This window comes from Apteryx rowi, unplaced genomic scaffold, assembly GCF_003343035.1.
Source record: "Apteryx rowi isolate R43461 unplaced genomic scaffold, aptRow1 scaffold_134, whole genome shotgun sequence".
Lineage (NCBI taxonomy): Eukaryota > Metazoa > Chordata > Aves > Apterygiformes > Apterygidae > Apteryx > Apteryx rowi.
The window spans coordinates 792,643-815,582 of NW_020447575.1; the positions used below are offsets into that span (position 1 = coordinate 792,643).

A 22,940-nucleotide genomic window follows, 5' to 3' on the forward strand; every position below is an offset into this window, starting at 1 on the left:
GCATGCTGTCACGTGTGGAAGAGAAAATACTTTCCTCATGTACAAACGCTGACTTTAATAGTACATAGCTACCTCAGTATCTGGAGCCAATGCCCACACAGACAGTTGTGTCTGTGGACGCATTCATACAGACACCATCATGCAAAAAAACCCAAAGTGTGAAACTATATTTTCACACATGCTGTCTATTGGCTACACATTTAAAAAGCAGAAGAATACCCTGAGAACAGAAAACTGATTTTGCAGCAATACAGGGTATATATCTTGGAGCTGAGCCTTGTACCTCTTCTCCCTAAGTAGTCTTCATTTTTTTTAATTCTTCATAGTCTGCTCTTTTGCTCTTCTGTAAGCCTTGGACTCTAGTTACTTGAGGCTGTGGATTATCTGAGAGTACAGAATTAGCTAGAAAGCTGTGCTTTATAAACCCGTGTGGGTTATCTGAGTTGCAAGTTGTGGTGTGAAAATGTAGTAGTGTGCATACACAGTTGAGCACAGGTCCATTCGCACCCACTTATTCTTCTACACACCAGATTCTTCTGTCCCCCCTCTCTTGGCCCAATGCCTCATGCTCTGCTGAGATAGATTTAATGGTGACTATTCCCCTCTCTTCTCTTTGGTTAATGAATGGTTAGTATATGATATCAGTGATAAAGAGCTGGATTTGGTAGCTTGTGTACCAAATGGGTCAGTACGTGGGTGGGTGGGATTCAGTTACCTACGCATAGGCATCTAGTACTGGTTCACACTCTCCAGGGTATCTGAGACATTCAGTGAAGGCTGGTCCATACAACGCATGGCCTTTGCTCTTCAGGAGGGCCAAGCCAGATACTCTAGGATCCGTAAGATGGCATCAGCTGCTTATACTTAGGCAACTGAATCGCACCCTCTGTGATTCACAGGAAGGTAGTATAACAGTTTAGTATTGGATCTCAACAGAGCCTGAGTACTCAGCAATGAAAAATGCTTTATAGGGTTAATAGCCAATGTCTGTGCTTGCATGGAGACAGACCTGTATCTGCAATAAAAACCACCGAAACAGACAGGACTTGAAGGCTAATTATCTAAATGCATTTTCTCCTTCTCTTTTGTTTTTATTTTCTATACTTTTTAACAGGAGAGAGAAAAACTGCACACATAGCTATTATTTTGACCAGGTTTTGTATCTTCCTGATTTGAGCATGTCGGAGCTTTATAGCTATGCTATTTCATCGTCTCAAGCTTCTGTGCCGGTTTATTTGCTTTGCCACCCATTTCAGTGGGTTTATTTTTGACCCCAGAGGCACTGTGTCTGTGTGGTTGTAAGGAATAGTGATAGGGGAATTTTCAGCTACCCCTGGGTGTAGCAGTGACGGTAAAGTTCATCGCTACCTGATATTAGTGAATTTTGAGGAGCTTGGAGGAGGTTTATGCACACATGCATAAAATTGTTTGAATTCCTTTTGGCAATTTTGGGAATGAGAAGCCAAGGATTAGAAGCACTGTGCAGGCTGCCCTACACCACTCGACTGGCTACAGGGATGCACTGACAAAGACCAGCTGCCTTTGCTTTTGCATGGTACCAGCCCTTCCTTGACTCTTTAAATGAGAAGAACAGTCTATAGGGTGAGTGAGCTATCCCACCAGAGATGAGAACCCAAATACAGCATTTCTGAGAAATGTTTCTTGTTGAAGAAAAAGGTTGCAAGTTTATTCAGAGCACATCTATAACACCCCTTACTTGGGCATCATCCAAATGGCTTTGAGTCTCTCGCACCATGTAGTTTCCAAAGGGCAGACACAGGAAGGAGTTCAGGTCTTTGGAATGTCCTTTTCATGTAGGTTTTCTGAAGAGCTCATGCTCTCTCTCTTAAAAGCACTTTTCCCTGTGGTTGCTATCACATCTGCCCACCAGCAGCAGAGATGCGTATGGTGGAGTGAACAAATGTTCTGCCACTCTCTATTTCTAAAGAGGGTTTGAATATACAGTAGCCCCAGCTGGGAAATGGTGTTTCTTCAGCTGAAACTACAGCAGCACCCTTTTTATTCTGGGAGGTCCCTGAGTTGACTCCAATATGTTGGCCATTTCATAGCAATTTTTTTGAAGACAAGTAGATCTAGACTGTCATATGACTGAACTTGAACATAATTTCATAGCCCCAGAAAGTGGAGACCAGAAAAAGTAAAGATGAATCTTCCAAGCCAGGGGTTCAGTGAACTTGCCATGAGAGAGGGAGGGAGGGGAAAGGATGGTGGTACATAATAAGATGGTGACAAAAGAAAGTGGGGCTTCTCTTTAGCTGAAGAAGACTCTGATGGTAGTATTTAATTTGTATTTCCCTTTCTTCCTTTTACAAACCCTCATAGTAGTGACACCATGGAAGTGGGACTTGCCCACGAGTATGTGGTATTAGGTCTGCTTGGCTAGCTTCAGGTTAGGGTATCCAAAGGCTTGAGGGAATAGCTGTTTTTCTTCAAAGGGGAAAGTATTCATGTGTGTATGCTTATCTCAAGGGGAAAATGGGCAAAGATCAGAGGAAGGAAGGCAGTAGAGGAGGCATTGTTTTCTGTAAACTAAAGCTAAAACCTACCTCCCCTCCTTTCATATATATTGGTTTTTTTTTTTTTCTTTTTAACATCGAGAATGTCATTTTCGATGAAAGATTATTGGACGTGTGAGAGGGCATGGGGAGCAGCACAGTCAGGATGCTGGTGTCAGCAGTGGGACTGCCATTGTTAATATATTTGCCCTTGCTAAGGACCTGTTGAGGCACAGATGGAAAGCTGAATCTCTGATTTGACTGTGCTGCTTTACATGACAGTTCTTTCAGTTTCTGTTCTCTTACGTATATATTGCAGATTCCAGCAGTATCAGAACACCCTGTACTATTGAACGTACTTATCTCCACAATACCCCACAGTTAGACAAGAATATTTATCCCAGTTTATAAATAGGACACTCCAGTTCAGGAGATAGAGAACAGTGATTTGCCTATGTCTGCATAGGAACAGTGCAGACCTGTGGGAGTAGTTTTACAGAGTGAAATGTCAGTGCTGAGGACTTGACTATAAACATTTCAGGGGGGCTTACTTTGAACTACTTCTAGCCATGAATTGAATACCCAATATCAGGTGGAGTATATTAGATGTGCACATTCTGCACATCTTATTTTCAGCAGAAAGAAATCCAGTGTGTGCACTTCTAGGCTGCTCGACAGTGCAAGCTAAATTCAGGGAGTGGGGGTGACTAGGAAATTCACTTCAAAAGCAAAATACAATTTAGATGCACCCAGAGTCATCTGGTGCCTTTTGAGATGCTCTAGGATATCCTGCCTGTACTCCTGCTTCAGAAGAGAGCGGGTCTCTTATAGATCCTGTGTCATATTTGCCAGCTTTGCGTGGACATCTCAGATGCATTAGGACAACTCAGATGACCTCTGTGTGGGCAACTAAATCAAGCCCAGAAAGTCTGTAGCAGAGCAACAGCACAGAGTTCCTTGCAATCCTGGTTTTCCCCTTTGAAAAGAGTTTTGGGATTGCTGTTGAAATTTAGATTTGGATGAGAGCAGGCTACTGGGAAAAGAAAATTCTTCAGCAGAATTGCTGTTCCAGTATTGGCATTCCTTCTGATCAGACTACTGAATAAATAGCTTTCTTCCTAGTTTTAGTAGAGATTTCTAGTGATGATGACCAGGTTTTTTGGATTTTGGTGAAGTCATAGTACTTGAAAATAGTGGTCCCACTGGGTTTCTCATATCAGTCAATCTCATGATGAGTTCTTGTGCATGAAGATCTATTTGGAAATAACCCTTAATGTAGAAAATGTTGCACCACTCTGTACACATCTGCGGCAGTTCAGGATGTTCCTGCGGCACAGGAACTTCCAATCTAAATGCCTGTGCATTTTAGAGCTGTATTTTAGGAGAAATGCCAGATTTTGAAAGGCTCTGTTCTGTTTGGGATTTTGAGTTGTGAATCTAGATCTGTTCTTTGCTTTCATAAAGTATTATATCTTCTGATATATATTTCATTATATCTTCTGATGCCTTGTATGAGACACTACTGTAAAAAGGTTGGTCATTGCAGAAAGTGGCGCTGGGCTGGCCCAATAAGTAGCAATGCTTTTCTTCCTGAGATACTGATGCAACATACCATGGTGTAATGATAGGTAATCTTAGTGCTGCTTAGTGAGATGGTACTATGTGATATCATGCAGTAATGTGACATAAATGACATGCATTTCGCATAAAAGTGCTGTCTGGACATGGGTGGTGCCTGTTTACAAGAATTAAAGCTGTAATCAGCGTTTTCCGACCGAGCTGCACCCTCACTATTGCCTAGTGAAATCTAGCTTACAAAGACACCAGAGCCACACAATTTTACTCCATCTCTTTTCATGACCAAAGCTAATAAAAAGACGAAGGGACTCAAACTCTTAGGTTTTTTTGGTGGCTTTGACCAGAGCTGTCTTGTCAGACTAAAATTAGAGGCCTTACTTGGCAGTGCTTAGATGGCAGATAAGGGTATCAAGGAGGGTTGAGTAAAACATGAATGAAATGCAAAACTGCAACTCATTACTCTAATTACAGTACCCTATACAAAGTCATGTTACTGTACTATAGAATAAATAACTTAAAAATGGAAACACTAGTTTTTAACTGTAGTATTCTTGCCAAATTCCACCTTAGATCATTAGTCTCCTTGAACTCTTCTGAAGTAGATACAGAAGTCATCTGCACAATTTTTTGTGATAAGCTTATTCCATAACACAGCTCTTAAAAGAATACTGACACCCCTCTCCAAAGATGGCTGCATTTTAGCAGCAGGTGGAAAAAATGCCCATATTTTACAGGGGTATGTAAATCTTCTAAATCCTTTGTGATAAAGTGCAATATAAATGTCTGATGATAATATGGTTTGGAAACATTGTCCTTGCTCTATACCTTGTAGCTGGTTGAATGATTTACTGACTAATTATCTGTTAGGGAGCAGCAGTAACCTACCCCCAGCCCCCGTATTAGCAATGTTGATAAAAAAGGCAGTTGTAGCCACTGTGCCTCACCACAATACGTAGAAAGTGGGGCTCCTTTTGAAATAATAGTATCAGTTAATGTAACCCTGCAGACAGGAAGGTTTATTTAAAAGGATCCACAATTTATTTGACTGAGAGGAAGAATATGTTGGAGCCCAAAGCAGGAGAGAAGAGTACTTTCTGGTATTACATTTACCCTCATCTAGCATTAGATGTAGAATTGACTAATATTATTTGAAAGCTATGTTGGACTAGAGACAGGATGTTACCTTGGGCACAGAACTACAAATTAATGCCTCATCAAGTCAGAAATTAGATTTTTTTGGAGCCTCAAGGCGCATGTTTTGGTCTAGGTGCATCCTTTCTGCCACTGTTCCTGCAGTTGTACCAGGCACTTCCATCAATGACACTGGTGAACAGGTCAGATGTGCATGCTTGTTGTGGGAAATATGGGCCTGCTGCTGAGTGGAGTGGGGACCTGCTGTAAGAAGACTTGGAAAAAGCCGATGTACTTAATTGCCTTCTTGGCCTTCGTCTTTACTGGTAAGGTTTGCCTTCAGGAATCCCAGGCCCCTGGAGCTGGTAGGAAGCTGACGCAATGAAGAATTACCCATAGTGTAGAGGAGGATCAGATTAGGGAACATTTAAAGAAATTGGGCATATACAAGTCCATGGGACTTGATGGGGTGCACACACGAGTGCCGAGGGAGCTGGCCAGTGTCATTGCAAGGCCACTTTTGATTATCTTTGAAAGGTCATGGTGATCAGGAGACATTCCTGAGGACTGGAAGAAAGCAAGTGTCACCCCCATCTTCAAGAAGGGCAAGAAGGAGGATCCAGAGAACTACAGGCTGGTCAGCCTCACCTTGATCCCTGGGAAGGTAATGGAGCAAATAATTCTGAAAACCATTTCCAAACACATGAAGGACAAGAAGGTGATTGGGAGTAGTCAGCATGGAGTTACAAAGGGAAATCATGCTTTACCAACCTGATAGCCTTCCACAATGAAATGACTAGTTTGGTGGACAAGGGGAGAGCAGTGGATATTGTTAATCTTGATTTTAGCAAGACTTTTGATGCTGTCTTCCATAACATCTTCATTGACAAATGGATGAACTACAGACAAGATAGGTGGACAGTGATGTGAATTAAAAACTGGCTGAACTGCTGGGCTCAAACAGTTGTGATCAGTGGCATGAAGTCTACCTGGAGGCCAGTCATTACTGGTGTACCCCAGGGGTTGGTACTGGGGCCAGTACTGTTTAACATCTTCATTAATAACCTGAATGGTGGGATAATGCTCCCTCAGCAAGTTTGAAGAAGATATAAAAACTGGGAGGAGTGATTGATGCACCAGATGATTGTGCTGCCCTTCAGAGGTACCTCAGCAGGCTGGAGAAATGGGCTGACAGGAATCTCAAAAAATTCAACAAAGAGAAGTACAAAGTCCTGCACCTGGGAAGGAATAACATCATGCCCCAATACAAGCTGGGGGCTGACCGACTGGAAAGCAGCTTTGCAGAGAAGGACCTGGGTGTCCAGCAATGCACCCTTGCAGCAAAGAAGGCTCATGTCACCCTGGGCTACATTAGGAAAAGCATTGCCAGCAGGTCAAGGGAGGTGATCTTTCCCCTCTACTCAGCACTGGAGAGACCACATCTGGAGTGTTGTGTCCGGTTCTGGGTTCCCCAGTACAAGAGAGACTTGGGCATACTGGAGCAGGTCCAGCAAAAGGCCACAAAGATGGTTAATGTGTTAGAGCATCTGACATACAAGGAGAGGCTGAGAGAGCTGGAATTGTTTAACCTCGAGAAGAGAAGGGGGATCTTGTCAATGTGCATAAATATCTGATGGGAGAGGGTAAAGAAGACAGAGTCAGACTCTTCTCAGTTGTATTCAGTGAAAGACAAGAGGCAAGGGGCACAAGCTGAAATATAGGAAATTTCATTTAAGTATAAGAAAAAACTTTTTTACTGCAAGGATATTCAAACAGTGAAACAGGTTGCCCAGAGAGGTTGTAGAGTCTCCATCCCTGGAGATATTCAGAACCTGAGTGGGCACAGTCCTGAGGAACCTCCTCCAGTTTACACTAGTCTGAGCAGAGGGTGTTGGATTAGATAAGCTCCAGGGGTCCCTTCCAACCTCAGTAATTCTTCTGTGATTATGGGTGCTTATGTTTGATGCAATAATGCTCATGCCAGGTTCACAGCTGTAAGTAGAAAATGAAGGTAGTCCTATATGTGAACCCCCCCAAAAACCTGCTGAGTACCCCTTTTTCTTGTAGCAGTTCTCTTCAGTCCATTTAAAAGTGTATGAATAGCATCTCTTCACTGCTTGCTTTTCCAGGCTGCTTTGGTGTGAAAGAAATAACTGCCAGTCACAAAGAGACTTGCTTTCTGGTAAGGTTTCCTGTGCTTCTTGCCAAACAGTGATGTCAGCATAGAGTGTGTGTGGGGGCGAGGGTTGTTTGGGGTTCTTTTTTTTAAGGATTTCAGTATTTCCTCTCCTACTTGGAAGCTTGGCAGGTAGAACTGCGTGTTAATAGAACAAACGAGAATATGTGCAAGATGTTCACTTTCCCCTTAAGTCTTAAACAGATGACTGTATATTGACCTATATGCATGAGGCAAAAGCAGTCCAGAGAATGAATCCAGGAAGAGTAATTGTTCTACTTAATACTGTACAGCTACTTCAGAAGTATTCCAGGGATCCACTTGCATGTGGAGAGTATCTCCCTGATCTTACATAGATAATTTGCTCTTTTGTGTTTTGGAATGAACTCTGCTGACTTGGGCCATGGTATGAATGTGTACAGGAGAGCCCATACTGCTATGGGAAAAGATAAGACCTTAGGTGTAAGTAAGGGTATAGTTTAGCTGCAGGCCCTTTATCATGCAAATGTTAAATGTCATAAGAAAGAAAAAACCCACCTTGATCAACTCTGAGTTTTTGGCTTTGGCAGTCAGGAAAAAATAAACAGGCAATAGTTTCCTTTATAAACTGGGCATGTTTGTTGTTAAACCACTGCAGAACAAGAAGCTTCCTGACTAGATAATTGTCCACTCCTCCCCCAGCCTTTGTATGCTATGAAGATACAGGGACTGAAGGTTCTGATAGCAAATGTTGATCTTTTGGTTAAGGTCAACTAGTGGTGATGAGAAAGGAAGGGAGAAGGGTGGTAAAGTGTAAGCTCTATGTACATTTTTTTTCCAAGAGTGTCCACTTGAAGAAACCCCAGAAAACGTCCTTGCTTCATTCGCTCATTCTAAAGATCTCCCCTTTACAATTGAGACATTTACCCTCTTGGGAAAGACAGCTAAACAGAAATCCATTTACCTTTCACGTGTTTCTCATAATTTCCCCTGCTACTTTGGTTAATTAATTATCACCGCTATTTGTGTTTAAACAAGGGGTCTGTCTCCCTCCCTCCTCCGAAGCCCATCTGCTCCTCCATGACCTTGCTTGTGAAGTCATCGCTGTGCTGACTTTGTGAAAGCACAAACACTTCCATGGCAACTGCCAGCTGGGTCCCAGAGACAGGGCTCTGACCTCACGGCAGGGTGGCCGGGCTGGTGGTGGGGGAGAGATTTTTCTCCCACAAACACAGAAGCTTATGATAATAACAGAGGAAGGCAAGACATTACATCCAGAACGAGTGATCTTGCTGTTTGAATGCTTCTACTTTAGAAGTTGTCCATTGCTTTCAATTCTCTTCTTCAAAGACCCTTGTTTAGCTTGTATGTTTTTCATGCAAGGAGAACAGCTTCTCCCTCAGATCTCATCTCAGAAGATGTCACTGGGAAGAGGTAGGGGATGGATTTAATCACAGAGGAGTTGGGCCTGAGTTTCTGCAAAGCTTGGGAGATGTCTGGATCCATATTTTCATTTGTTCAGTTTGGTCAGACAAACCTAACCCTTGAGAAGCAGTTGAAGTCTTATTCTGATTGCACATGGTTTTCTATTAGTCTGCCCCCACCCAAACTGCCTGTCCTTTGAAAGATATCAAGTGCTTCTGTGTAGACTAATCTAGCAAAGAAAGCTTTCTCTTATAAACATTTGCATAGCTGGATGGTAAGTGGAAATCGGGTCCCATCATCACAAAGCATCTTTAATATAGATGCAGCAAGACACATCAAAGCTAAATAACAGAGAAGTGGTACTCCACAAGCAATCTGCAGAAACTGCCTCTATATGTATTGATTGGGAGGCTACAGAAAATATATCTTGATCAGTCTGTTGCTGTCTTCTTCCCTGGTTGATTGCTTGGTAGTTCAGTGAAATGACACCATCTTCAAATCCGCGTACCTCCTTCGTTAGCTAAAAGTGGCCAGCGTTTCAATATAATTCATTGCTGCTTATTGCCTGAGAACAATTTTTAGTGTGTGCTACTGTGATAGGCTAATCAAGTCAAAACAACTCTCCCTTTTGGAGCTATTCTGTGTTTAAATCAAGCCTGTTGAGAATATGCATGGTGGGACTCCATTGGTGTGACCCATTTACTTTCTAGAGTCTGGGGTTTTTTTTTCAGATGATACTGCAGATGATAACACTTGCATAAAACCTTACACTCACCATGTTTCGCTCAACCCTAGGTAGGTAGGGGTCAGCAACCCCATTTTGCAGATGACAATACTGAACCACAGTGAGTAGAAGTGATTTCCTCAGGTTCTTGTATCTGTTGCCAGATGAGAAAAAAACAAATTTCCAGAACTGCGTATTTGTTATACAGATGCCAAAACACCATCTTTCCCTTCTGCTATTATTGTTGTTGGGTTTTGGGGGATCGAGAGGAAGAAGGAAGAAGAGTCTGGAAGGGAGAGACTTCAGTTTACATTAGGGTCTCTTTACAACACTCTGGGGAGTTTGAAGGACCTAAGACCTAATACAAATTTTAAAAATTTGCTCAATCAATAAGTGGACACTGAATCTAAATGAAAATCAAGCCCTTTGTGTCTCATTTATTGGCCCCCACCCAAGTATCATTTTACTTCATGTCTTAGCATCCCATCCAGCTGCTGCAGCCGTTTACTCTGCCTCCCAAATGATTACATCTTTGTGTCTTCTCATCTGGCTCATTTCTTATCTTTTGCTTGAGTTTCCTGGAGAATCAACCGTTTCCTATCATTTGCCAGTGGTCAGTGTCCTGACCTTTGTGACCTTTCTTCTGTACATAGACCTCCCTTTCTATTTTCTCCTTGCTTGTTTGGACATACACACATGCATAACACACCTGCTCCACCTACCTGGAGCTACCCTAGTGTCCCCACAGGCACTGATGCAGACTTTCCTGGTTCTTCGCACTTGCAGTGCATTTGGTTTTGTTACATTTATGTGCTTGCAAAAGCAACATTGAGTCCACTTGTTTCTGTAAATACTTAACTCAGGTGTCACAGCTGTTTCTCTCCACTGACCAGCACCCTATGCAGTAGGTAGTGTGGAAGGCTTATTGCTTGCAAATCTGGTTTTCTAACAGCCTCTTACAATTGCGACAGAATAGCTGTCAGAGCCCAAAGAGAGACGGGCCTGACCATTTTGCCATGCAGACTGTCTGTAGGTTGTTTCTTTGTTCTGGTGTAATATCCACTAGCGGACCACGGGGAGAGCTTGTTTGGGGACAGCAGTAATGTTATATTTAAGTATCCCTTAAAAAAAGAAAAAGGGTGAGAAGTTTCTTTAGTTTGGCATGTTCTATCAGAGGCAAGATAATAGAATTTCTAAACCCATTGATTTTATGGCATTAAGAATCTGCTTGATAAGTCAGTCTCTGCACACTGGTGATCACTATCTCCAGCTGTATAAGCAGTACTGTCCCCATTTCATTGTCAATAAGAAATTGAGGGAGACTTAGCTGAAAACTATGGGGAAAATAAGTAGTGCAAAATCTCTGTGCTGTTGGAGTACCGCATAACTCTTTATTATTAAACACTGTAGGGGTCAGAGGGGACCAAAGTTGGAGGGAGTATGAGCAATGGATTCTTAATGCACATCTCAGGCCCTGCTGACAGGCAGTGCTGTGGGGCCTGGGACAGGAGCCCTGTGTATAGGGTGCTGGGGGATGCTCCAGCATCGGCCTTTCCAACGGGAAGCTTCATAGGGAATGGGGCAGGGGAGCTACCTGGCAGAGGGGATCACGGCCACTCTGAGATGTGCATGACCATTCCTGAAGCAGCCGCCCTCCACAGAATGGGTTGCAGGGAAAGGGGCAGGAATTGGGGTGGGGGGTGATGCCAGTTCCGGCAATCCTGCTGATGTGAAGCGCGTACTATGTTGAAACACTTCTCAGTTCTGGAGGAAAAAGGATTGTCGTCCCCCATGCCCCCATTATGAGGTATCTGAAAAAAAGGGAGGAAATGAAGGCAGGGTGCAGGTGTGAGCAGACCTGTGGTGTTGCCAGGTACCTTGGCTGGAGAGATGCACAACATCCCTTGCCAAATGCTGCCTCCCTCCATGGGGCTGTCTGAGTGTGTTTTCTACATGGCTGGTTGTGCTATTGAGTCCCATTTGGAAGGATTCACATGTGACCTAAGACTGTCCTCTAGATGTCTGGCTCTGTCCTCTACAACATAAATAATGCAAAAACAAACATGCCAAACAGTAACCTTCACTTGTCTCCCTGACACTGCTGGAGGGAGGGAGGAAAGGAAGGAGTGAGCGCGAGTGAGTGAATGAGCAGGCAGGGGACTGCCAAGGAGAGGCAGGTACAGCGTGAGGAACCGGGAGAGCAGCTAGATTCACTCTGCACCTCAGCTCTGCCGTTTTAGATTAGGGCTCCCATCTTCTGGGACACTGTCCCTTATGGAAGAGGTCCGGGAAGTATCTGGCCCCACAGCCTGGAGCAGAGCAGCCCTGCTCCCTGCCAAGGGTGTACAGGAAACTTCTTCAGTCTCCTGGTCGTTTCTGCTCAGGGTGGGCCATGCCTGGAGTGGGGTGGAGGCACCAGGACTGCTCTAGTTTGCGTCTTGCTCTGCTGCTCAGGTCTCTTGGTAGCCTCAAACACAGTGAATGTTGCACAGTGTCTCTTCTCCCCTCCTGTGTGTCTCCCCCCACCCCAAGTTTCTAAAGTGGAGAAGAGAATCCCTTTTTCCTGCTGAATATACTGGTGATGAAAGTATTCATTAATTGCAGATACAGTTGTACGCAGCATGTGTGCTAAAGTTTTATCAGCTTTGTGTGGAAGACAAATGCACACAGACTTAAATAGCTGAGATTTTATCTTTTTCTCTACTCCTGGAAAATATGCAGCAAGTTGTCCTCGTCTAGGGACTTGGCAACAACAACAACAACAAATCTGTATTTCTATTTTCTCTCCCGAAGATACAATGTAGCAGGGGAGTGCCTTGCATGTTTTTTCCAGAGAGGAGAACTTTCCCATTTCAATAATGGAATGTTTCTGTCAAAGAAGAAAATTGTGTGACTTTCTTCATTTATATATAGAAGAAAAGAGACTTTTTTTTCTTCTCATAGTCCCCTGAAGCTTCACTACATATGGTTCAAGGAAAGAGAGTCAAAAATCCAGCTTTTGGACACAGAGAAAGTATTGTCCTTGTATGTAACTCTTTAAAATACTCTGCAGTAGGAATCTGGATGAGTGGAGTTCTCAGGAGCTCATAAAGACAAGTGTAGTGGCAGAAAGTGCTTTGGTGGCTGTTAAAACACGGGGCATCCAGGGACATCATATGTCTAGAGGATCATGGAGTGGTTGGCACAGGCTTGCCTTTGAAATAAGGAGAGTGCAATGATTCATTCCCAGAGCCAAGTTGGTATAGGCTTGAATCTGATGGATGGGTATAGGACATGAGGGACAGTCTCTTGCTGCAAGGAGCCACCTGGACAGATGGTAAAGGCCAGGTCCCAGCTCAGCTTCTGATCAGGGTCCAAGAGCTAGACAGATACCTCTCTCCAAATCAACTGTGAGGCAGGAGAGAGAGAGAGGACGGTGCACAGGGAAATAAGGAGAAGGACTTCAGCCTGAGGACTGCGGCATCCAGGTGGCTTTGGAGTGATGCTCTCCCACTCCCGGCTGATTCCAGTTGAAGGAATTCCAAATTTCTGAGCATTTGCTGATCAGATGCTCCAGCTTGCACATAAAACCAGAAACCCTTTGTTTTGAGGAGTGCAAAAGAAAAAGCTCCAAGACCTAAGAAGATGAGATTATTGGCATGCAGGAACTCTGGGTAATTTGCTGGCTTGAAAGTGAGCTGGGTAAGCTGTTGTGAGCTGATTCCCTAGGTACTGGTGCCCCTATCTGCCAAACTGGGTTTGCACAGAGCTTGTTCCAAGCCATCTTCTTTGCACTCAGAACCTGCTTCTCTCCATCTGCTCACCTGCTGTCCATCACTGCCTGTACACTGGGATTAATGTTCTCACTCCTGTGTGCCGGAAGTCTGACTCCCTCAAGCTTTTGTAGCTCACTTTCTCAAGGATCGGATCAACTAGTCTCCTGTCCCTCTTTTCAGCAACATACCAACCAACTCAATCTCTGTCATACTCTCTGATACATTCGCACACACACAGACGTGCACTCCAGCCAAATACCTTTTGCTTGTTGTGTTGCCCACAACGTTAAAAGAGGCGTTTGGTTCAGTAATGTGATTATCCCATGTGTGAGAAATTTTCTTTTCATTATTCCTTATTGGTTGGAAACAGGCAGTACTATGCAGAGCTTGCAAAAATTTGTTTGCACCTTTGTTAATGGTGAGCAGAATGTTATCTCTAGGGTGTGACAGGGAAGCCTGAGCCATTATTTTAAATTTTTATTTAAAAAGCAACAAAATCATGAAAAACTTGGAACAGAATGTCTGTGTCTTACCTGCATAGATCATCATCATCTTACAGCTATATGTAGAATAGCCCATTTTTCCCCTCAGCCCTGTGCCCTGATGGGACTCAGTTCCTAAAGAAATGGGATTTATGATTCACACAGGTTTTTAATATGCTATCAGAATGCTGCTGCATCTGAAAAGCTATGCTACTTATTTTGGATCCCAGCAGACTTGCTCGCCAATATTGACTTGCAGATGAAAGCTTCCGTGTGCCTTTAAGAAAGATTCTGAGCCTCGTCAGCATACAGTTGCAGGGCAGAGGCATACAGCTCTGGCACAGAAACAGTGGTGGCAGGGGATTTACAAGCTTTTTTTACTCTAGCAGAGAATCCTCAGGGCTCCGCTCTGTTCCCAGGTGGAGAGGAGTCGCTCATGTGCAGAGCTGTGAGCTGACATGATGGGTGGTGTCAGACGCGCATCCATGGGCAGCCACACCGACTTGCCTTATTCTGAACCTCTCAAGGTTCAAATGAAGAAATGAAGGGTATCCCTTTGATGGTGAAGAGTTTTACATCACATGGGACTGGCTTCATGAACCATGTCTCTGTGCATTCAGATAACTACAATGGTCCCCACGGGTCAGGCTGCACTCAGAGCGTGTGTAGCATAAGTCCCTGTTTTTGATGTTTGCAGCTAGGCAGTGTGTGCTGCACTGTACTTTTTCTGAGCACACTGTGCTGGAGTGTTGAAATGCACAGCTTTGGTGCCAATATTACAAAGGGCTCAGACCCATGATTAAATGACTATGGATTTACTGTCAGTGTAGTTTGGTAACTCCCCACACGTGCGCTCTTAGCTCTGTTTTTTTGTCCTTTGCAATGTTTTAAAAATACCTCTTTTCTGCCTTGGAAAAAAACACAACCCAGTCTCCCTCTCTGACTTTACTGTAGTGTCAAGACAGATGTTTCTGATGAACTGTTTTTGGGGTTCAGGATGGCTGAAAATCGTGCCTGTTGTGGGGGGGATGCATGTGCCCACTGCTTTCTGTGTGACTGCATGTGTCTCATCTGCTTGGGCTGACGAGTTTCTGTGGCTTAAGAAGTCACCAAACACTGTCTGTCTGTGAGAGTATTCCTGGCCTTGGGGTATATATGACTTGGTCCACAATGGTAGAGACTTCAGTTGAGTTTTAGTCTCTTGTATTTGCTAAGATCATGCCCACAGAGCTGCAAAACTTCAGCATGTCTGTTTCAAAGCGGTTTATTTTAATCTTTTATCTCGTTCTTTTCCTATTCCTATTGTTGCTGCAAAGTGAAAGATGTATGAGTTTTTCAGACTGGCCACAGGCAATTGCCCCGGGCCCCATTATAACAAGCATGGAGGCAGGAGAAGGCGGTAAGGGTGTGAGAGGTGCCCTCTCCCGCAGGTCTGCCTGCTGGGGGTCAGGGCCGACACAGAGATGGCGCGGCAGGGGCAGCACCCTTCTCTCTTGAAGGCAGTGCTGCAGGGAGGCCTCAGCCAGGGCCCAACCCCCTGCCCACGGGACCTGCTTTTAAGCTGAGCTGCTACCGTTTGGCCCCTGCTATGCCATAGCAGAGCTAGTGTCCAGCTCCACCGCAGCTGGGCCCTTGCCGCCAATCCCAACCCAACCCACAGGCAGGCAGCCTGGCCTTGGCTCGTCCCCGTCCCCATTGCCCTGCCTGACCATTGTGTGGCTGTGATTGACCCTGGTTACCCTCAATGGGCCTGATCCTGACTCATGTTCCCAGCTGGACTTGACCCATCACCACGGACTTGCCTGGTGATCTGGACTCTGGGCTACCCCTGGCCGCCGTCCCCTGGCTGGCCTTGCTCATCTCTTTTGGGGATGGTCTCCTTGCCCTGCCAGACATGTTGTCACCCTCAGCTCCTGGCTTCCCATGCTTTAGGGAGCAGCCAGCCCTCATTGCTCCCTGACAGGTTTTCAGGTTGGCTACTTTTCAGCAGCTGGGCTAAACAGCAAAGGTATTTCCTCTCCTGCAAGGCTAAACTACTGCTTCATTCTTCATGGTGTCTGAACATGAGATGTCAGGGCCTAAGATGCATATTGAAGCTGGACCAGAATAAAAAACTATATTTAATTGCATGCATGATAGTCAGTAAGCTGAGGAAAACTCACAGCCTTGGTCTCCAAACTTAGCTGTCATTCCTGAACCTTGCTGGGTTCAGGGCTTTGCAAGAGAGCTGTTGAGATAAATTGGCTGATTTGTCTCACAGTGGAGAGCCAGGTTCATCGTAAGCAGTCCATCTTGCTTGCTAAGGGGTAGGTGAAATAATATATCATATACTAATGTTGTGGCTGGACAGAGGATTGGTACCCAACTAAGTAAGCTCATAGGGAGCACAAGCCGCTGTCACCTATACCTTTAGGCCTATGAAAGAATGCTGTGGTATGGATTTCATTTAATAATAAGCTGATCAAAAATGCTGAAGGTACCTCTTGCGGGAAATGCAGATGTTAGAGCACTCGTCTTTCTCCCTAGTCAGGGCAAGTAAGTCAAAATAAAAAAAATTGTCTCTAAATGACAAGTATTCTGAGGAAGAAACACACTGAGAAATGTGAAAGCATTTCATTTCATTCAGGTTCAGTTTCCACATCTGTAAGCCTCTTCAGGGCCTCATGGAAGCTGTAACACAAGACCTACCACATGCTTGTTCTGTCTTATGGGCTCTGCACCCCATCAGATTGCATCTTCTGTAATGCATTAGAGCCTTATCTTAAGTCTAAGTTACCACACAGAACATTTTTATTTCATCAAAACCTCATTTTCCCAAGGAAAAATGTTTTGGCCAGCCTTTTGTGATGAATATGCAGCCAAGCACAAGGAGTATAAACAAAACAAAACATATTTGCACTGTGCATGGCTTTTCATTCTAGATTAAAGCAAACAACCAGAAAGAATATGGGTCTCCCATGAGAGAGCAATGTAATGGTGAATCTTCCGTAAGAGGATGAAGCAACTTTGAGAATAAAATGGCTGTTGGGGAGAATTTTTGAAACAGATTTAAAGGAGAAATACACAGAAAGCAAAGAAGCAAGTATTTCATGCTGCTTCCACCATAATAATAATAATAGTTTGCCCAGTGCTTATGCTTTACTGCTCACCATAGCCAAGAGCAAAATTCCCCACCCTCTAAACAAAATCAGCAAAAGGCAAGACTGGCTTTGCAGGCAGGAAAACTTCACGGGTGCATCCATCAAATCCTGCAGTGAAGCACACAGGCTGCAAGGCATCAGTAATGAGAACTGGAGAATAGAAAACCCTCAGCAGTATGGACTCAATAATTAATCAAAGCTGAAAATCTTTCTAACGAAGGGAGCAGCCCTAGCAAAACAGAAGGAGAGCATTTAAGGAGTTAGGTGTCTGAAAAAGACAGAAGGAGATCTCAAAAAGCAAGTGTCTGAGGAAAGAAAGCCCACAGCACTCCCCTTCCTGAGGTTCTCAGGCATGTACTGAAGCTGATATGACAGTAGATAGGAAGAATGTTATTAACCCTCTTGCTTCTTCTGTTCCAAGTAAGTGTCTTTGCAGGCTCATAGTAACTATTATAGGAAAGAGATCATTCTATGGAAGAACAGTAGTTTATCCTGTTCTGGTAGCCTCCATCCTGGAGTTGTCTCTAGCTTTCAGGGTGACACCACAGATGTATTTCTCAAAGTCCCTGTTTTAATGTATAAAGTTGTCTGGCAAAATTCCCAGGTGAGTCTCAAGGCTTACTTAATTGTAAATCAAAGGCTTAATATAATACCTTGTGCTTTGCTCATCCCCTTTCAAACTGAGGACCTCAGGTTGCTTCTCGCACCAAAGGGGGGAAGTGGTTCATATGCAGTTGCTTGTGAATGAACTAGTGACAGGTGTGAAATAATATCTATGTGATTCAGGCTCCCATGCATGTTGTGAGCCACAGGGCTTCCAAGGCCATAGAAACACAAGCTGAATTTTGTCTGAGCTCTTGAAACTTTCCATGCTGTGGCTTGATGCTTCTTTGAAGGTGTAGATTAAGATAGTGTAGAGATGGCTCCTATGAAGAATCCAATAAGTCCAGTAGTTGTGTTAGTGAGAATACTTTTCCTGTGACTCTGAGGAATATTTGTGTTCATACAGCTTGGACGTATGTGTCTGGGTTCCTGAACTGCCCTCACTGCAATCCATATTTTTGTGATGTACGTAGCATGGAGACGGCAGTTCCTCTATCTGGCAGTGAGCCCTCATGACTGAAGAAGCGCCTGTTGGTTAAGAACTTGGCAGCAAACCTGCTCAGGTATATGGTCGTCTAGGGACACATTACCATTATCTGCCCTCTCTTCTCCAGCTGCCCCTTGGACACATGGCCCATTTGAAAGTCTTTGATCTGATGCTTAAAATCTGGTGACAGCTATTAACTTCTCTGTGGGGTTGTATCATTTCTGTATACAGCTGCATTGGACAATTGACCAGGTAGAGGGACACAGATGACACAGCAGTCCCAGTAACGGGATCTCTGTACTGGAGTTCTCTGGTGCATGAAGAAAAAGTTACTAAATCCTATTCCACCAAAGCCAAAAATGACCCCTGTCTTGTCACCAGGCCTCCTCATAACCTCTGCTTTGCTTTTATACCTCTCTCCTAAATAACTTGCTGTCTCTTTGCCAGTGTAAGAAAGAAAGATGATCAGTGTTGTTTATGCTTATGGAAAGCAAGCAAATAAAATGGTGATGGGGCCAAATGAGAACTGATAGATACCATGGATTAGGCAGATAGGTGGAAACCAAATTAGCTGTGAAGCCAGTGTCAAATAGAATAGAAAATCATTTCCACCCAATAACCAGCTGAAAGATTTAGCAAGACAAGAAGGAAATAATCAAGACTGCCTAATTGCCAAGTAACCTCTCAGTCTTTCTTTCACTCTCTTTCTTCCCTGATACAAACTGTCTCAGATGTCTCTATTAAAATGGAGAACATCTTTTGATCTGGTCTGCAGTGTGAACTGCAAGACAGGCTCAAAGAAACCCCCTCTGAAAGAAAAGCCCTTTATGTAATGCTATCTCTAATGTACCATACAGATGCCTCACGAGATTTTGGGGTAAAGGAAATTAAAGACAACATGCTTGCAAATACTGTGTATGCTCTTCCCTTCGGGGTTGGCTCTATTATCTAGCATGTAACATACAAGGTTTGATATGCAAATGGTTGGTGAAGAATTAAGTGAATACCAGGGATATATGGGGTGCATTTTATCTCCATGAATTGCTGATAATCCCCTCCTAGGGGTGGACAGGGAGAGCTTTGGGAAGCTGAAGAGCAGCTTTATAATTAGCGAGATCCCCTGGCCAGGTTGAGAAATGGTGTTCAATAGCAGTGTTCTTGGAGAAAACAGAATTTGTGCAAAGACTGCAATGATGGAAATATTTTCCTAGAAGTCTGGTGAAAAAGGGTGCAACTTGTGTTTCTTTTCCCTTTTTTGTAAAGGACTTAATGATATGTAAAGACTATAATGTATCTGTTGGTAGATGAGGTAGGTAAAGACGTAAATGTCTCAAGAGACTCATAACAGCCGATTTAGATTTTCCTGCACGTGACTTGTTCAAACCTTGAGTCGGGCAAAATTGTCAGAGTGACTCTCAGAAGAGAACTTACTTTTCCTCTTAGAGCCAAACCTATGTTATATTGAAAGTTAATGAGAAAGTCCTTGTAAAGTAGACTCTCTCGATTCCTGCAACCTGCAAAAAACCAAGATGACGCTAATAAGGCACCGAAGTAGGTTGGGTGCCAACATATTTTCAGTGATCTGGGCACTTCTCCTCCTCTTGACCTGCGAGGCAGGGGTGGGAGCCTGGCTGGTGGTGGCCCGGTGCCTGTTCCAGAGCACAACCAGGGAAAGCCAGTCCTGAATTGTGAGTGCTGGCGGGGACTCCACGTATGGGGTGGCAGCTCCATCCCGGCAGATTTTCTGTGGAGGGTGAGTGAGCCTGGAGCTCCTGCGGGAACCTGTGTAAACAACAAATGTCTTTTTTGACTGCCTGAACACTTCTTGTGAAGAAGGAAAGAGGGCAAAGCGTTATTTAGACTATATGCTTCCCTTAAAATACCACTAGGCTGATGTCTACGATATTTTCATTTCTACTCCTAGATTGAAAGGGATAGAAGACTCCCTTGAGAATATCTTGGCTGTGTTCAATGCTGAGATTAGGGGGTTTTTTCTCTTTTTCTTTTTCTTTCTTTTTTTTTTTTAAATCTTTCATCATTCTTGAAAACTAAAGAACTTCCTGAGTTGACAAAAGGTGTGATGTTACTAAATGAGGCAAATAGAAAGTTAAAATGGAGATCTCTGTGGTTTAGACCTGAGTGCCTCTGAAAGGCAAGGAAGTAAAGGAAAAGTGCTTGACCTTTTAGCAAGGTTGGGGCAAAGATTCTGCTATAAAAGCTTTCCAGTAAGCACTGCTTTAAGTCCTGTCAAAACTGAGTTTTCAACCACAGAAGGCAGTGATATCTAAATAGGTGTTTTGCAATGATGGTTGAGCTGACTGGGTCATAAGAGGCCTTTGCCACATTTATATACGAGTTTACAGAACTGTGTGAGGATGTGTCAACACTATAAAAATCTATAAACCCTTTTTTCCCCATGTGGCTATTACGATGAGCAAAACTAAATGACAACTTCATTAATTTCAGTGTTATCTCTTTTACTCAAGTTGATACTGCTGCAGGGCAGGAGGCAGAAGGTGTCTTAAGTTTTTCTGGAAGAGGGAAGAGCAGAGTCTTGACTGGGACTCCTTGAACTGTTGCCCCTCAGCACTTAACATCACAACCGAGGTATAAGCAGTCTCCCCATTAGTGAAGGCACTAGTCGGATTTTTGCTAGTGACATCCTGTAATCACAGTCATGTCACAATACCAAATTTGCAGGGACCAGTGGCATCACAGTATCGTCAATGCTGGCTTTTGGTCAAGCAGTGTGCAGCCCCTCTGGGGCAGAAGGGAGCCAAGCTGCTGTGCACAGGTAGCCGAGGTTCCCACAGGCAGAAGAGAGGAGGGAGGGGGTTGTGCTTCATAAAAATAGTCTGTGAACTAGTGCTGTGTTTCTGACAGGAGCCAGAAAGGCCTATTCTTAAAATAAGTACCTTTTCTGAGAACCTGGTTTAATTTTTGCTCCTCAGGGAGATTGCTTTGAAGAAAAGTGCTTTTACAGCAGAGTTGCAAGCAAATCCTTTCCCCTCAGTGTCATTTCCTACTTGTTGAGAAAAGGAGAGCAGGTCTGGGGAAAGGAACATTGAAATCATTTTCTAAATCACTTTGGTTATGGATCTCTTTGGTATTGTGTGAAAACCTGGTGTAAATACACCATTAAAAACAGACCTGTTTGCAAACAGGCCATACGTAGCCAGTGTATTCAGATCAAATGGGTGTAGTGAAAGCTTTAAGTAAGTAGCAGATAAAGGGGGGAAATGCCTATTAAATAAATAAGCGCGCACACACACAAAGACACGTACAAAGCAAGCAAGAGAAAAATCTCATGTGGCTCTCGTGGGAAATAACAACATTACTGTAGGAGACTAGGCAAAGGAATGAACCTAATAAATGAGAAATATCTAGTAATCAACTGTATACCCCAGCAGTGAATTGTGCTGTTTTATACTCCGGCTAAAGCTCTGGATTTTATTTATTTATTAACATAAAGAATCAAAATAAATATTAAAGATCAGGAGAGAGGTGTGAACTGAATCCATTGCTCAAAAGTTGCACTAACACAAATACGTGGAGGACAGCAAGGGCTAGGGTGACAAACTCCCATCAGATCTGCAGAAGACATTTTCACTTCATACAGCATGACAGTAGCATCAGAAAACTTGCCTCAGTTTCCCAAAGATTTGGTCCTGAGTGATGTAGTACCAAGGGCTGGAAGTTCAGCAGTGTCAGGGGCAGCTCTGGAGGTCAGAATAACTTGTTTGTATGAGTTTTTTTGCCGAGAACCCATTTACTGCTGATATGTTATTTTAACTTGGTCAGGAAACAGTTATAAGTGGCAATATAACACACCTGGCATCTGATAGGGATGTGGAATGAATGCAGTTTGCACACCACAGAGTCAAGGGAAGCAGCAAAAAAAGTAGCAAGAGGGCAAAAAATTAAGCAGGGGAATGCTTTTTTTCCGCAACACTATAGCTTTCTTAGGATTTGTTTAGTTCTTATTTTCCTCTTACAGAGAGCTCATGTCATCCTCCATGAGGGCACGCACACACTCAGGTATATAGATTACATCCACCTAAATGATCACTGAAGGAAATGGCAGCTGTTTGCCCATCTTTAATATTTTACAGCTTAGCTTAGATGAAATTCCCAAATTAAGAATGAATATTTAGTTTTAACTCTCCTTTCCTGTATACATGCATTATAATAAAGCCCTTAAAGACAGTATAATAACATATCAATTCTCAAATAACACTACACAAGACATTCATATTTTTCTATGAGCTTTGACAAATGTGTAGGATTTTGCAGCTGTTCAGTATTCTGGTTATTTCAGACAAACAGAGCTTAATGAAGGTTGCTTATAAGAAAAGTATCTGAACAATGCATCATAGATGAAGAGATATTGTAAAAGCCATTATGGTGAAAAGCATTTATGTGCTAATGCATATGGAGTTTTGCAGCTAGATTGCAACATGAGCTTGTTACAGACACAGGTAAAGTCTTGCTCCCATTGCCATCCATATCACTTTTGGCCTTTGATTTCAAAAAGTATGGCTCTGTAATTTGACATTGTTCTTCATGTATGTATCCCACAGTAATTCTGATATCAGCATTTAATACAATTAAATACACAGGGCTTCTCTGGTTTAGCACAGGGCTTTGTGGAAAAGAGACTGCTGTTCGAGAGACTTGCTGGAAAACTGGGTATGACTAGCTGTCTTCTTAGACTTGTTGCACTTCCCTTTCTGATCCCTCTGCACTGATTCAGTCTCAAGTTTTACATACCAACCTTTTACTGCCAGAGCAGCTGTTTTTACCACTATTAAACCAGGCCCTGGATTATGATGTCCTTCATATCAGTAATGATTATTCAGAAAGCCCAGGGAGATGTGGGACTCCTTTCTATTCATCGTTATGTCATAGTCTCTACAGGCAAAACTGTCATTAATTTATACAAGT

The 22,940-nt window shown here is 43.4% G+C and overlaps 1 protein-coding gene across 1 annotated transcript in view; it reads left to right on the forward strand.

Moving 5' to 3' along the window:
• The window catches only part of LSAMP (limbic system associated membrane protein), a 1,042,261-nt gene that overhangs the window by 523,073 nt on the left and 496,248 nt on the right, over window positions 1-22,940 (forward strand). The gene's annotated exons all lie outside the window — the stretch shown is intronic.